This window comes from Eupeodes corollae, chromosome 1 (assembly GCF_945859685.1).
Source record: "Eupeodes corollae chromosome 1, idEupCoro1.1, whole genome shotgun sequence".
NCBI lineage: Eukaryota > Metazoa > Arthropoda > Insecta > Diptera > Syrphidae > Eupeodes > Eupeodes corollae.
The window spans coordinates 259,155,934-259,169,946 of NC_079147.1; the positions used below are offsets into that span (position 1 = coordinate 259,155,934).

General features: G+C 34.4%; 1 protein-coding gene and 1 non-coding gene across 2 annotated transcripts in view; one reads left to right on the forward strand and one right to left on the reverse strand.

Moving 5' to 3' along the window:
- Nucleotides 1–530: 530 nt before the first annotated feature.
- On the reverse strand, nucleotides 531–602 carry Trnae-uuc (transfer RNA glutamic acid (anticodon UUC)). The gene has a single exon. It is a non-coding gene; the product is annotated as a tRNA-Glu (tRNA).
- Nucleotides 603–11,572: 10,970 nt separating this feature from the next.
- The window catches only part of LOC129940499 (uncharacterized), a 108,983-nt gene continuing 106,542 nt past the window's right edge, over nucleotides 11,573–14,013 (forward strand). Inside the window, exon 1 of the mRNA XM_056048853.1 lies at nucleotides 11,573–12,133. The gene's annotated coding sequence lies outside the window, so the exon portion shown is untranslated. The remainder of the gene's footprint in view (nucleotides 12,134–14,013) is intronic.

The following is a 14,013-nucleotide window of genomic DNA, read 5'->3' on the forward strand; positions in this document are numbered from 1 at the left end:
GGAAAGCTTTAACTTTGAAGTAATCAAGGACTTTGCTTACCTAACCATAGTTATTTGTTCAGGCAACGATTATAATAATAACTCCTGAAAATCGTTGACCAAGTCCGTTCCAGACTGTTGTTACTGTAAATAAGTAAGTATTTAAAGATTCAGAATAAATATATACAATTGTATTGCTAGACACAGTTATTTTTACAAAAATATGCAATGACAGAAATAAAGCACAAGAATTAATTCACAGATAATTAAAATAATCGTGCTGTTGTGTTCATAACATACATGTCAATTAATTAAGATTAAATTACCTTCCAACAATAATTTGTGTACACCTTACTGTATAAATACTAAAAAGCTTTCTTGGGGGAAGCTTTCCAACATATCTTATACACAAACCCTTTAGTTAAAAACCAAACCACCTTCAAAAAGCTTTTAAATTTACAAACTTTGTACAGTTTATTGTATAAGTTCTTTTTCGTCCAAAGCTGGGTTTTTGAAAAGCTAAGAAAACTGTTTGAGACACCAAAAATAATTTCCCATACCGGGAATCGAACCCGGGCCTTCTGGGTGAAAGCCAGATATCCTAGCCACTAGACCATATGGGATATATAATTTGAATGCTTAACTTTTAATATTTAAAACAGCTTTTAAGATACTTTAAAGTTATTAATAGAACAAGGACTGAGCGGGTTGAGGATTTGACCCTGCTCAAGTGTGTCCTTTGTGGAAACCAAGGGCACCCGGCTAGCTATAGGGGTTGCCCTAAGGTCCAAGAAATGAAACATAAACAGGCCAGTCAAAAAGCCGAAAGAAGTCGAAATGTGCGACAGGCTCCAACACAAAAATTCGTAGATCCCAAATTTTAATACGCCCAAATGGTGTCAGTGAATGGGAACACGAGACAGGCTCCACCAACGGTTGCCCCAAATGCCCCTGTGCCTAAGGCACCAGAGGTGCAGCCTGACATTATAGCCTTGTTGTTGAGCATTCAAGGTCAACTAACAAGACTGCAAAGTCAGATAAAGGAGCAAGGCAAAAGGGTAGATCATCTCTACTCTTTGTTGCCTGGCCTGGCGCAATTTAGACATAATGGGCGCGCTGCCGGAGACGCGCCTTAAAGTCCTAGCTGTGAATGTAAATTCACTGATTAGGATTGAACGAAGAGCCAATATGTTCCAATTGTTGACAGACTACAGTCCCGATGTGTTTATGGCTAGCGAAACTAAGCTAAACCACAAACACAAATTGACTCATAAAAATTACAATATCGTAAGAAGAGACCGCCCGACTCCACTCAAGGGGGCGGTGTTGCTCTTTTTATACGAAAAGGCATAAATTATAAAGTCGTATATAACAATGAATTGCGAAAGCTCAAAACGCTAGAAGTTTGCGTTGTATGCATCTCTCTCACTCAAGGGAAGCGGATGTATATGATTGCGTCTTATGCGGCTGGAGCTCCGCAGGTTACTTACTTTGCTTCAGAACTCGAGATTCTTTTTAGGGAACTGAAACTGAGCTTGGAAGAAAACTATTTCATCTTGGCCGGTGATTTGAACGCAAAACATGAAGATTGGGGAAATCAACATAGTAATCCCAGAGGTAATCATCTTTTTAATTTGGTGAATCTTTACAGCGTTGAATATGGCGTCGACCTGCTGGCTACTGAAAAGCCATCGTATCCAAGAAGCGGCTCCTTTCTGGATCTTTTGCTGTACGACAGCAGACTGACAGTTACAGACAAAGTGTGTAATCACCCTCGAAACTGCTTACAGACAGTCGAGTACGACAGTGATCACTGCGGACTGGCTGCTGTAATGCAGATTCCGAACGAACGCGTGGAGTTGGAGGAATACGTTGCAATGCACTCTTACAATTACAGTAAGATGCGTTGGCCTCGTTTCACCAACGACCTACCGAGAGAACTTCGTTCGAGTGACATAGCCCCACCAAACAACAGAAACCTGACAAATACACAAATTGACCAACATTTACAACAGATGGACGAAACAATAAAACGAACGATGGAACGGACAATACCAAAGTACAAAGAACGGGACCAAATGGACGCTTACAGAAACGCGACTATTGACGCACTACGTAGGCACAAGAGTGGCTTACTGACAAGACTCACAAACTTGCACAGACGACTTACAGACCCACGCGACTTGGAGGTTAGGACACTGAAATCGTCAATAAAAAATGTCAATCTGTTGATTAAGGAGAACTACAGGCTATCAATTAACAAGTACTGGGACCGCAAGATCCGGTCAGTTAATTCGAGTGACCCTAGTATGTTCCCCAAAATCAACAAGATATTCAGGAAAAAAAACGATAATGACCTTCCGTGTCTTAAACTCCAAAGAACTGAAGAGAACAGAAACGTACTCAGGACAGCGCAAATAGATCCAGAGGAATCCATCTTTGACGATGACTTTTACATAATTGAAGATCCGAAGGAAAAAGTGGAAGCGGTGGGAGCTGCTTTCCAGCAAGTGTATAAGGTGAATGTTAGCATTCGCCCCAACCACGACCTGGAAAACAGAGCCCGACATAATCACTTTTACCTCCGTAATGATATCACACATTGGCGATCTGAGAACCGCGGTTTCATGCGGTTCAATGACGATTCCTTGGAAAATGCCATATTCGCCGAGCAAACGGGACCAAGTCCATTGTTAGTAACGAAGGTTGAGCTTCAACTCATCTTCAATTCAATAAAAAATAAAAAGTCAGCAGGTGTCGATGGTATATCTAACGTTGTGCTAAGACATTTACCGACGGAAGCAATTGACATTCACACCACACTCTTCAACAATGCACTGAATAATGCATATTATCCAGTGCATTGGAAGACCGCTGTGGTTCATCCTCTCCTGTGGGAAAGGACAACTCCAACCCGTCAAATCTTCAGTCGATAAGTCTTCTTCCGAGCATCAGCAAAGTTTTCGAAAAGATCATTAATAGGGCTCTGACTAAGTGGGCTGCGGACAACAAAATAATTCCGGACAAACAGTTCGGGTTCAAGACGGGTCATGACACAATTCATGCTGCGTCTAAACTCGTTTCTGATATCCAATGGAATAAATCAAAACAACAATGCACAGGGGCTGTTCTGGTTTGGAAAAGGCCTTTGACACCGTATATGGTTACGCAATTGCGTACGCCGACGATCTAATTGCGTACAGAACGGCCCGAAAGGTTGAGGTTATTAGAAATCTCTTGCAGCGTGATTTCAACAAGATTCAGCGATATTGCGAAGACTGGAAACTGAAAATTAATGTCCAGAAGTCGGAGACAATTCTGTTCCGGACTCCGTTGGCTAGGGCCACGAGGGATACGTGCAAGAATTGGCGCAAGATGGTCATCGTTGACCTTCACGGGCAGCCATTAGCGAGCAAAAGTGTAGTGAAGTACCTCGGTATCTGGTTAGATCAGTATTTATATTTCGACAGACATATAAATGCTGCTCTGACCAGGGCCAGAAGAGCCTTCGCTCTGACGAAACGACTGTTTTTTAGCAGTCGGCTTGACCCCAGAGTGAAGGTAATTTGCTACATGGCCCTCATACGGCCAATGATCGTTTATGGTTGTCCTGAGTGGTTCAACGTTGCCCCTTCCCAGATGGAGAAGTTTCGGGTGTTCGAGCGGCAGTGTTTACGATGCTGTACCGGCTTATTTCGAACAGCCGAATCTTCTTATGTGCATTACTATTCTAACGAGGTCCTATACAACGGGGCTCGAATCAACAGAATTGACAATTTCGTGATAAAACTTGTTCGAGGTCACATTGCAAGAGCTATGTTTTCGACCAACAATTTTATTCTCGGGGCGTTCTAGTGCACGCTTGAACGGCTTCATTCCTCTTTTTAGACAAATGCGGTCTGATACAGGATAGATTGGCAGTTCCGTTAATCTACCACGTCAGACGAAGAACCGTGGATAGGCGACTCCCATACAATCGGGACGTCATGGCACAAGGCGGAGAAGAGCTCCTTCGGTTCGGTAGGACTGTGTCCGAACGGGACCGGGTGAAGCAGGAGAACCAGTTTTGGTGGCTTCAATCGGCACTTGATAGTGGGTAGTCGGGATGGAGTTTTAAACCTTGGCCGGCTTACATACTTGGTTTATAGTTTTAGGGTATTTTAAAAAAAATAAAAAAAAGACAATTAATTATATAAACAAAAAAAAAAGATTGTATGCTGTGGTTGTTCTAGTTTTAAGTATGTAGAATAGGTAGTTTAAGTTAGCTTTAAGTTTTATTTAAGGACCTAATTGTAAGTAGTTTGTAAGTAAAAATAAAAAAGGATATTGATATTAGTTTTTTTTTCAAATTTTCTAATAAATACAAAAATAAGTAAAATTTAAATGAAGTAAAATAGATCTTAGGGACGAAAGGCATTAGTTTTAAGTGTTATAGTTTAACTTAGAGTGTCCGTATGGGACCATTAAGTTAGTTGTTATGGATAACTAGGCTAGTTTTATGACTTTTTGTCTAGCTTTAAGAAAGGTATAAGAATGATTAATAAAAATTAATTAAAAAAAAAATTGAACAAGGACTTTGTTTAGGCTAATGAGCAGTGTGAATAAAAAAGAGTACGATGAGTATTTACTTACAAGTAAAGTGTAACGAGTATTTAAACTCCAAGTTAACCGATGTGAATAAAGCTTCGAGTTTACTCGTGACCGTGTACTCGTCAACCCGAGGGTATACTAACAAGTATTTACTCGCGAGACAACTGAATTCACGAAAAAGGCAAGTAATTACTTGTAGCGCCACACATTTTTTGTTGTGACTTGTTTTGTTTTCGCCTAAACTAACCTTGACTCCCCGTCATTACTCACAAGTCAGTTGTCGTTCCCGTTTGTTTTTGTCCTCTTGCAGCTATGGATGAAAGTAGTGTGACTTCCGGTTTTGACAATAGAGCCTTTTTTGGAGTGTTATTAAGAGACTTTAGTGTTGTGCTGAATATATCCATGTTGCCTAAAGTTCCATCCACTAAAGAGAAGGCATGGAGATATTTAGCCGACCAGTTTTCCAAAAACACCATTGAAAATGTTCTGCTGACGGTACTTCTTTCAACCCACATGTCGTTGGCAACACCACTTTGGAATCCTGGATCACTAACGTATCTCGGAAAAATGTCCATCTTTTTCCGTGCAGTTAATCCTCTACTCTTGTTCTTTTGATATGTTTAAGTATTTACTTGTCCTACTCGTTTTTATTCACACCGCTCAATATATCATAAAATTTAAACGTGAAGCCGCTTATATTATTTTTTCTTCAGAATTGTTTAATAGTTTTGCGTCGTCATTTCATTGTAAGTGTAAGAAATGTATTAATATTTCTGGAACAAACTTCAATTGTTAAAAATCTAATTTTCCAAAACTTTCTTTCATTCAAAGCATGAAGATACACAACCTAATAATGCATTTTTTAAAATACATACTTATAATTTTTTGAAATATTATTCCCATTATGTTTCGCAATAGTTTGCAATGAAGTTTTCAACGTAAATGTAAATAACTATGCGATCTACTATTTGTATATTAAATAACTAATAAACATAAATGACCTCTTAAAAAGAACGCCAATAAATATTTTACAGCACAATTTCAATCTTATTTAAGTTTAGCTCTTGGGTTTTTAACTGAATCATGACCATAAATAGGTACGGAAATAGAAAATCCCATTCATCGAAAATAAAATATCGCGCTTCTAACTCTGTTCTCATTTATTCTTCAACCTAAATAAATATATGTACATATCTATAGCAATATGTATGTTTTTTCTAAAACGATATATGCATCTACAATTTTCAAGCTAACCAAGAATCCATTTGTGGTCCGAGTGCCCTACAAAAGGAACCAAGAACAAGCTCCGCGAAATAAGACTGTAAGATTTTTATAGACTTCATCCAGGCAGCGCTGTGCGGCGGTTTCAGTATACTCAACAGGTACTTAAAAAGATTGCACCTTCATCATGCACAACACGTTTACGGATGAAGATGATGATAGCTTTTGAGGTATTTGGAATAAACTCGTACTTTGTATGGTCTCTAACTCATCATATTTGATCTTTTGCTCCTTTAATGATTGATTGCAAGACAACTTCTTTTTACCATTCCCACTTTATTGGATCAACAATAAAGACGTGAATCTGCGATGGCTGCGAGTGCTTTATATGCGATAAGATACGACCCGTTGAGACGGATCACATTGATCCAGAAATGCTTTACAAAAAATATCTTCATTTCCCGATTGGGATTTGTAATTCTATGACGATGGCGAGTTGCTTGGCAAAGTAGGTAGGTAGGTACTTCCAATAGATACTTTTCCATCTCTTCTTCCACTTTATATACTCTTTCATACTTTGGCCTCATTTATCTGACCGAAGTCATAGGAGTTTTGCTAATTGCTCGGTTGTTATGCAATTTTTACCTTTTATGTTAGAGATTTGCAGAAATGTTTGATCAGCATTTTTGTGCTATAGATGTGGTTAACAAACAGTTGGAGTTGACAGAAAGAGAGAGAAGCAGGAAACTTCTTCTCAAGGTGACAGGTATGTATAACTAAAATTATTACTTTGCTAATTGCACTGCAATTTGATTTGACATCAGGGAGCTGTTTAATGTCTCATAGCAAGTCAGAAGAAATTAATAATTTTTATTAAGACTGATGATATAAACATACTTATAGAGTTTTTAAGTCCTGTGCTTATTAGATATGTGCCAATATGGGCTTTAAGAAGTCTTCATTACCAAGTTGTAAAGAAGAGATCAGTTAATTACATTTTTTTAAGTTCAGATTTTAAGTTATTGTAATACAAATGAAGGTCCGATTTTTTAAATTGAAAATATTTTGTTTCAAGTTTTCTAGAATATAAATCAATAATTGTTAGGAAGATGTATTTGTGTACCTGCCTGTTTGTACGTACCTACGCTCGGAATAACTATTTTTGTCGCTCAAATAAATTCTGTTTTGCAGATAATAACATCGTAAGATACAGGAAGGACTTTCAAAAAATATATAGAAATTTCAAACAAATTAACTTTTCAGGTGACCCCAAAAGTTTCTGGAACAAATAGCACAAGCTACTTTAATTCTTTTAAACTTTGTGACATCTTTTAGCTAAACGGTTAAGACATATTTGAAAAGTTCAATCTTGAATATATATGTAGAAGTTCAATTAAATCATAAATACCTTTCATCCATTTTAAACGGGTCAATTCGGATTACGAAGTGCTACCATTCCAACATTCAGAAAAATATCAAAATTCGTATCGATTTTTAAGTCTACTGATATTTCTTTTGTTTTTATTTTAAATCCTTTAAATAAAATGTCTCGCAATGTAATTTTCTCAATTGATTTATTTATTTTTGACGTTTTATAGAGTTAAAAACACTTTAAACATAGATTTTGTCGAGTTTATTTTTAGACTTCAGGCTTTCGTTTAAGGTTTTAAAGTGTCAATGAATAACATAGGTTTAAGTTTAGTTAAGCAAAGGCAAAAACCGAACTTGAGAAAGAACTATGAATATGGCCCATTCTTTTTACCATCTGGTTAAAACAAATACAATTCTACACAAAATTGGTAAAACTGATTTTGAATTCAAACAAGTCAAGAATCAATTAAGGCATTGACTTCAATATTATTTAGATTTGGAGTATTTTTTTACACATAAGATAAAATCCCATCGTCATTTCTTTATAGGAAATTAAAACCTTAAAAAATGCTATGATTTGTCTAATTGAAAATTTTTATATTTCTCGACGTTTCAAGGTCCCTAGATTCGAAATAAAATTTGTTTGGAAAGATTTCTATGCGTGCGTGTGTTCGTACGTCCCTACGTTCGCGACGTTTTTTCGTCCTCAATAGCTCAAGAACCAGAAGAGATATCGACATCAAATAAATTTTGTTACACAGATGATAAGGCAGAAAGATGCAGAAAAGGCTCTAAAGAAAATTGCGTGGGTGATTTTTTTTACCATAGCAGTTTAAAAAAAGGTAAACATTTTGGTTAAACATAAATATCTCATGAACCAATGACGCCAGAAACTTGAATTAAATTTTTTATTATATATTGTTACTTGATGCAAAACAATTATATTTTTGGAAAAAAAATCTAATCCAGGTTTTTTTATAAATCAAAAAAACTAAAGGAAACAATTTGTCACATAGAAAATTTTACGACTTAAATATGATTTCATTTCCAAAAGAATTTTGCGCAACGAAGAATAATGTTTTTGATATCTGATAAAATTTTGAGAAAAATCGAATTGACAGTTTTTTACAAAAAATAAAAAACGGAAAAAAAATATTAACAAAATTTGGTAAAAATTAATTTTCGACTCAAACATCTTTTCAAAAATTTGAGATAATGGAAGAAACATTTTTGAGAAAAATGGAATCGAAAGTTCTCTTACAAAAAATTAAAAACCGAACAAAAAATGTATAAAAGGTGGTACAAATTGATTTTCGAATTAAATATCTTTTATAAACTCTTAGATATTGGCTTCTACCTACTTTTATCTTTTAAATATTATTTTTGTCAACACTCAGTAAAATTTTAAGGAAAATTGAACTAGCAGTTTTTTTTACAAAAAATAAAAACCTAACAAAAAAACATTACCAAGACTTGGTAAAAATTTTTGTATGACTCAAAAAGCTTTTAAAAATTAAATATATTATCTGTCAACTCTTTTTATTTTACAGAAAATTTTGTTTTCGATATGAAGTATTATAAAAATCTAACAGTCCGTTTTTTCATAAAAAATTAAAATCTACAAAAAAAAGTACGCAAAATTATTAAAAATTGATGTGCGGTTCTCAATATCTCGTTAATAATAAAAAACATTGGCTTCAAATTAATTTTATTCATCCAAATTGTATTTGTATTAGAAATAAAAACTTTTAAGAAATGCTTCTAAAATTTGTAAAAATTGGGTTTCAAATAAAAATCTCGTTGAACAAAATAGATTTTAAAATCAAACTATTTCATCATATGCAAAATATTGTTATTAATTTGTAAATCTTTTAGATAATTTTAATTGAGAACTTTTTTAACAAAACACAAAAACCTACAAATCTTTTAAGCAAGACAAATCGACCCTCGGGATGGAAAGTTATCAGTGTGGGTCACATTCCAGCCACTAAATTGGGTTTTGACCAAAATATCTCAAACTCGTTTTATAAAATTTAATGTTGTACTGAACTTTTTGTTAATTTTTCGAAAAATCTTATTGACAACTTAATTTACCAAAAACGAAAACCTACTTCAACTTAAAATTGATAAAAATGGTTAAGTATCAAATATCTTCAAACTTTATTTTTAACTAACACAAAATGTTTTGATTAATATTTTATAAGACTTTTAAGAATATCGACATGAACGAATGGAAAGTTATTAGTGTGAGTTGCATCTAAGCCTCTTTTTCCATTTTGTTGAGAGCTTTCCTTAGGATTTGTTATTTTGATTTTTGTCAAGAATAATTCTATTTTTCAAAGTGATACTAAAAAGACAATTTTGAGTTGAATAAGATATTCTTTAAGAATTAACGAAAACCGAGGTTGGTCAATTGAAAATCATTATATGTTTGTTGCCAAAGTTGACCAAAACAACATATTTTTATTAAATTTCCCTACTATTATTTTCTTAGCTTGCCTTTTTTTAATATTAAAAATATATTCTTATATTGTCCCAGAAGGGTACCCCCATACCACTGTTATTTTTTTTAAACTAACCAATGAAGCAAACTATATATTTTTTTCCAAACAAGCTCTTACATTTTCTAAGTAATGACGACAAAAAGTTTCAATTTTTTTTTGAATTTAAAAGGTAAACTTCTAAATCTAAAAATATGCGTTCTTTTTTTTAACTTGTGTTTTTGTGACGAAGTTGTACATTTTATTGTATTTATGGTGAAACTAAATTCACGAACAAATTTCAATTATATTATATATTATATTATTACATCAGATTTTGAGCTGAGAATAATTATTAAGGAAACACCAGTATTCTGACTTGCACTTGATACCTTTAGATTAATTTTGACAGTACCCCAAGTTTAAAATTAGTAACTAGTTCAACAAAAATATTCTTGCATTTGTTTTCCTTGAAAAACTATGATCTTATCTTATCCTACCTCTCAGGACCTTGTATAATTCTCTCAGACTCGCAAGTATTGAGTCTACATTATTTTTAAACACATAGGATGTTTTTGTATTTGAGTACACGTTTTTAATTAACCATCGAAAAAACTAATTAAACTCAAACTAACAGTAAAATTGTTTCTCAACATTGCAAACCCATAAATAAGATCAAGAAATCAAATTACAGAAATCAAGATCTGCATATATCTATAAAAGCTATTTGTGTTCATCCATCTACGCACCTTGCTTCTTGTTTTTATTCAAATTAAATTCTTCAACTGGTTACCCTTTAATCCTGTCATTTGAAATCCTGTCATTTGAAATTTAAGGAAAAAAAGAAAAATTATTCCTTTACTCAACTAAAAAAGTTGATGTGCGTATTCAAGAGAATGACAGAACCAGATCATCGCAACGCAGTAGTCTTTCCACCACTCCACAACGACGGCACGACAACGCGACGAGGATGCAACACAACCGTCAACACGCACCTTACATCTTCTAAATATCCCAACTGTCAGATAATAAACACTCTTACATGCCATATTTATCTCCCCTAATGACCATTAGACGCAGATTGGCGTCCATATACGTGAGTCTCGATTTGGATTTTTGCCCCAAGAGGGATTAACATATCACTATCTCAAAACACTTAACTATGATAATATGACATTATGTGCTCCCGATCTGATTACAAAGTTGAAAACCTGCCCCAACGTAGAAACAACCCACAACCAACGCCATCAATTGAATTAGAATCAATGTAATTGGTTCAGAAGATTGCCTTCAATACCTTTAAAAAATAATGGCGAAGAACCTGTCTCATCTCATAGACATCACCACCATATCGACAACAGATCGAAAACAACAAACAAACTTGATCTCACTGACCTAGTCAGCTATACTTCAACCACACTGCGCCACTGCCACTGCCATTGCCACCACTATCACCGCCACTGAAGAACAAACTTCTCACCATAATTCTTGCCTTGGATCAACCTACACTTTCAACCGCACTATGCCACATAGCACATTGTATGAGTACAGCCGACACGGCTTGCGTGGCGTATGAGTACCTGCTCTATAAATAAATTAAGCCCAAGTCCAACGATCGTGATCGCTGGTGCCAATTAGCTCATCCCAAAACTAACCCATATGATGGAGGATCTTTCCCTTCTTTTCATTCAAGTTACCCATCAAAGGCGATCCCGATTCCGACTCCGATCCCGATTTTGAAACCAAGTTGCATCTCTATACCGAAGTCTGCCGAACATTTGCAAACATACCACGCGATCACTTTTTGCACCAGCAGCAAGCCGCAGCCCATAAGAATATAGATAGCCGGGCTTATACAGGTCTTATTCGCAAGCTAAGGCTTTTGATAGTCTATGAGTGTGGCGGATTTTCAGTCTTCAACGAAGGCTTTAGCCAAACAGACGTACATTGTTTAGCAAGCCCCGGCCCGGTGTTGTGGTTCGATCGATCGTTTTTTATACATTTCAGTTGCGTGTTCGAAACTCTACTTTTGCTTGTTTTTCAATGTTGGTTTAAATGAAAGATACGTCCGGCTCGTCGATGGCGTTCTAGATTCGTTTTTCTCAATTGTTTTCCATCCATTTGTTCATTGAACTATTCTTTACCTGCCTTCTTTTTTCGTAATGTTTAACAATTAATACTGTGTTCCTTGGCTAATTTGCATATAAAGATTGTTAACTTATTTCTTTGCATTTTGTTATTTGTGCTCAAGTGTGGAAAAGAAATCGCTTACTCTAGCCCGTCGCAGATAGATTGGCTTTGAAAAAAAAAAGTGTTTTGAGGAATTGCCTGGAGCTATAGGTAAAGCAAAATAATAAAACAAGGCTTCCCATATCGATTTAATTGCTCGCCTCGAAGTCAATTAGTGGTTCTCATAAGATAAGTGGCCGGATATATACAAATTGTGTGGAAGTTGAAAACTAAGGTACAAAAAGCATACATTCTTGTCATAGGTGAGTAAGATAATTTTTATTTGTTTCATACCTTCAAGCTCCAAAAGCTATCAATAATGTTTTCCAGTTAATTAATGAAATTTTCTAGACCAAGTGAAATGCATAATACAAGTATTGGTTCGATGGATGAATATGAATTATTGTTCTTTCTTTGAAGATATAAATCTTCATATTTGGAATGCATAAATCAGAATTTAGGTTTTTGGGAAATAAATTTACATAATTTATGCAAAACATTTTTATTTTTTATTGTATCGTTGTTTTTTTTTTTTTCTTTTTTAAAACTAAACTTTCTTTTGGCAATAAGTCAATTTTTCTCTCACATTCTTATTTTGTTAGTTTTTCCTTGTTTTATTTAATTTTTTTGTTTATATGTAAATCACTTTTATTAGGTGAAAAAGTCTCTTTTTATGACTTAAAAAAATGAAACACGTACCTTCTTCAAAGATTATAATTCATTTTAGCGATGAAATTTTCTTATAATTCCTTCCGTGTGCCGGCAATTTCATTCATTTTATTTTTGTGTTGTTTATTATTTTGTTGCATACCTAATGAGTATTTTTGTTGTTGTTTTGATTTAACTTACTTTTGGGCATTTCAATTGTCACACGCCCCAGGGCACAGGGCAGTCTGGGAGATAAGATAGAGCCTTAGGGTTAGGGCTCATTATGTTTTAATATCGCAATCAAAAAGTGGACTGAATAAATTAGCACTGGAATAAATTAAGCTTAACTTCAAATGTCAAAATATGGGAATAATCGTTTAATTTTCTTATACTGTAGTTTTTATATTACCCGTGTTTTGTTTGAAAATCTATCAATAGTATAGTAGGATTTTACACGAATAACAAAAACAATATCCGCAGTATGAATACTACCGATAAAAGTTAAAAAATAATCTTACTACGGATGGGTTTTTGAAATTTATACGGGTCTCGAATGGAAATTATGTGATTTCGTACTCAAATGTTGGTACAATTGATATTACATTTGTATCTCGATGGCTGTGTTTGTGGAGTAGTTGTGCATTTGGAATCATTTGTTTTCCACTGGCGAAAAAAAATCAATCTGTTACTGTTGATATTTTTAGTTTTGTTAATGAAAATGGACTAAGTGTGCTTGTTTTGCAAGAATAGAAAAGATAATCAAGTTTTGCTGTTTCGACCAAAGGTTAATCTCAATTTAGATTGAATAAATCTTTTTTGGTATTTCCTCCGCACAAGAACATTAAAAAATGATTAAGTTTGACACCACTTTCTAAAATTCAAATGGTGTTTCGATGTTTCTTATGAAGTGCAAGTGAGATAGTTTGATTCGTGTTAAACAATGAAGAACTGAATAGTTCAGTACCATATAAGAATATGCTACCTACTTCAAGTGCATTTTTTTAATTTGATCAAAACAAAACTATATTTTTTTTACACAAAGAGGCAAATAAATAGATCATAATGCGTTATCTGTAAGACCAACTCCTCCACACAGGTTTTTCTTCACAAATTTTCAATCGACTCCGATCCCCGACTGGATCAATTTAGTTATAAAAAGAATCGAGACAAGCTTCAAGCTCGCTTCAACACCACATGTTAATGTAGTAGTCTACGAACAAACCACCTTCTTGAAGTTTTTATTTTATGTCACAGCTGCAATTATTAAATGAACTTTATTTTTATAGAATCTCAATTTCCAGATGTTTTCTTATTATTTCTTCTTGAAAATTGGCCATTTTATTAGTATAAGTTAGTTTTTTTCTTGAAGTTAATTAAACTTTTGAGTTTTACAAATCATTCTTCTATTTTAGTTTTTTTGTATTATTATTCTGACATACACTTCTTCAGTTGTACACATTTTTAAATACAAAAATCTGGCTATTGCCCATGGGTA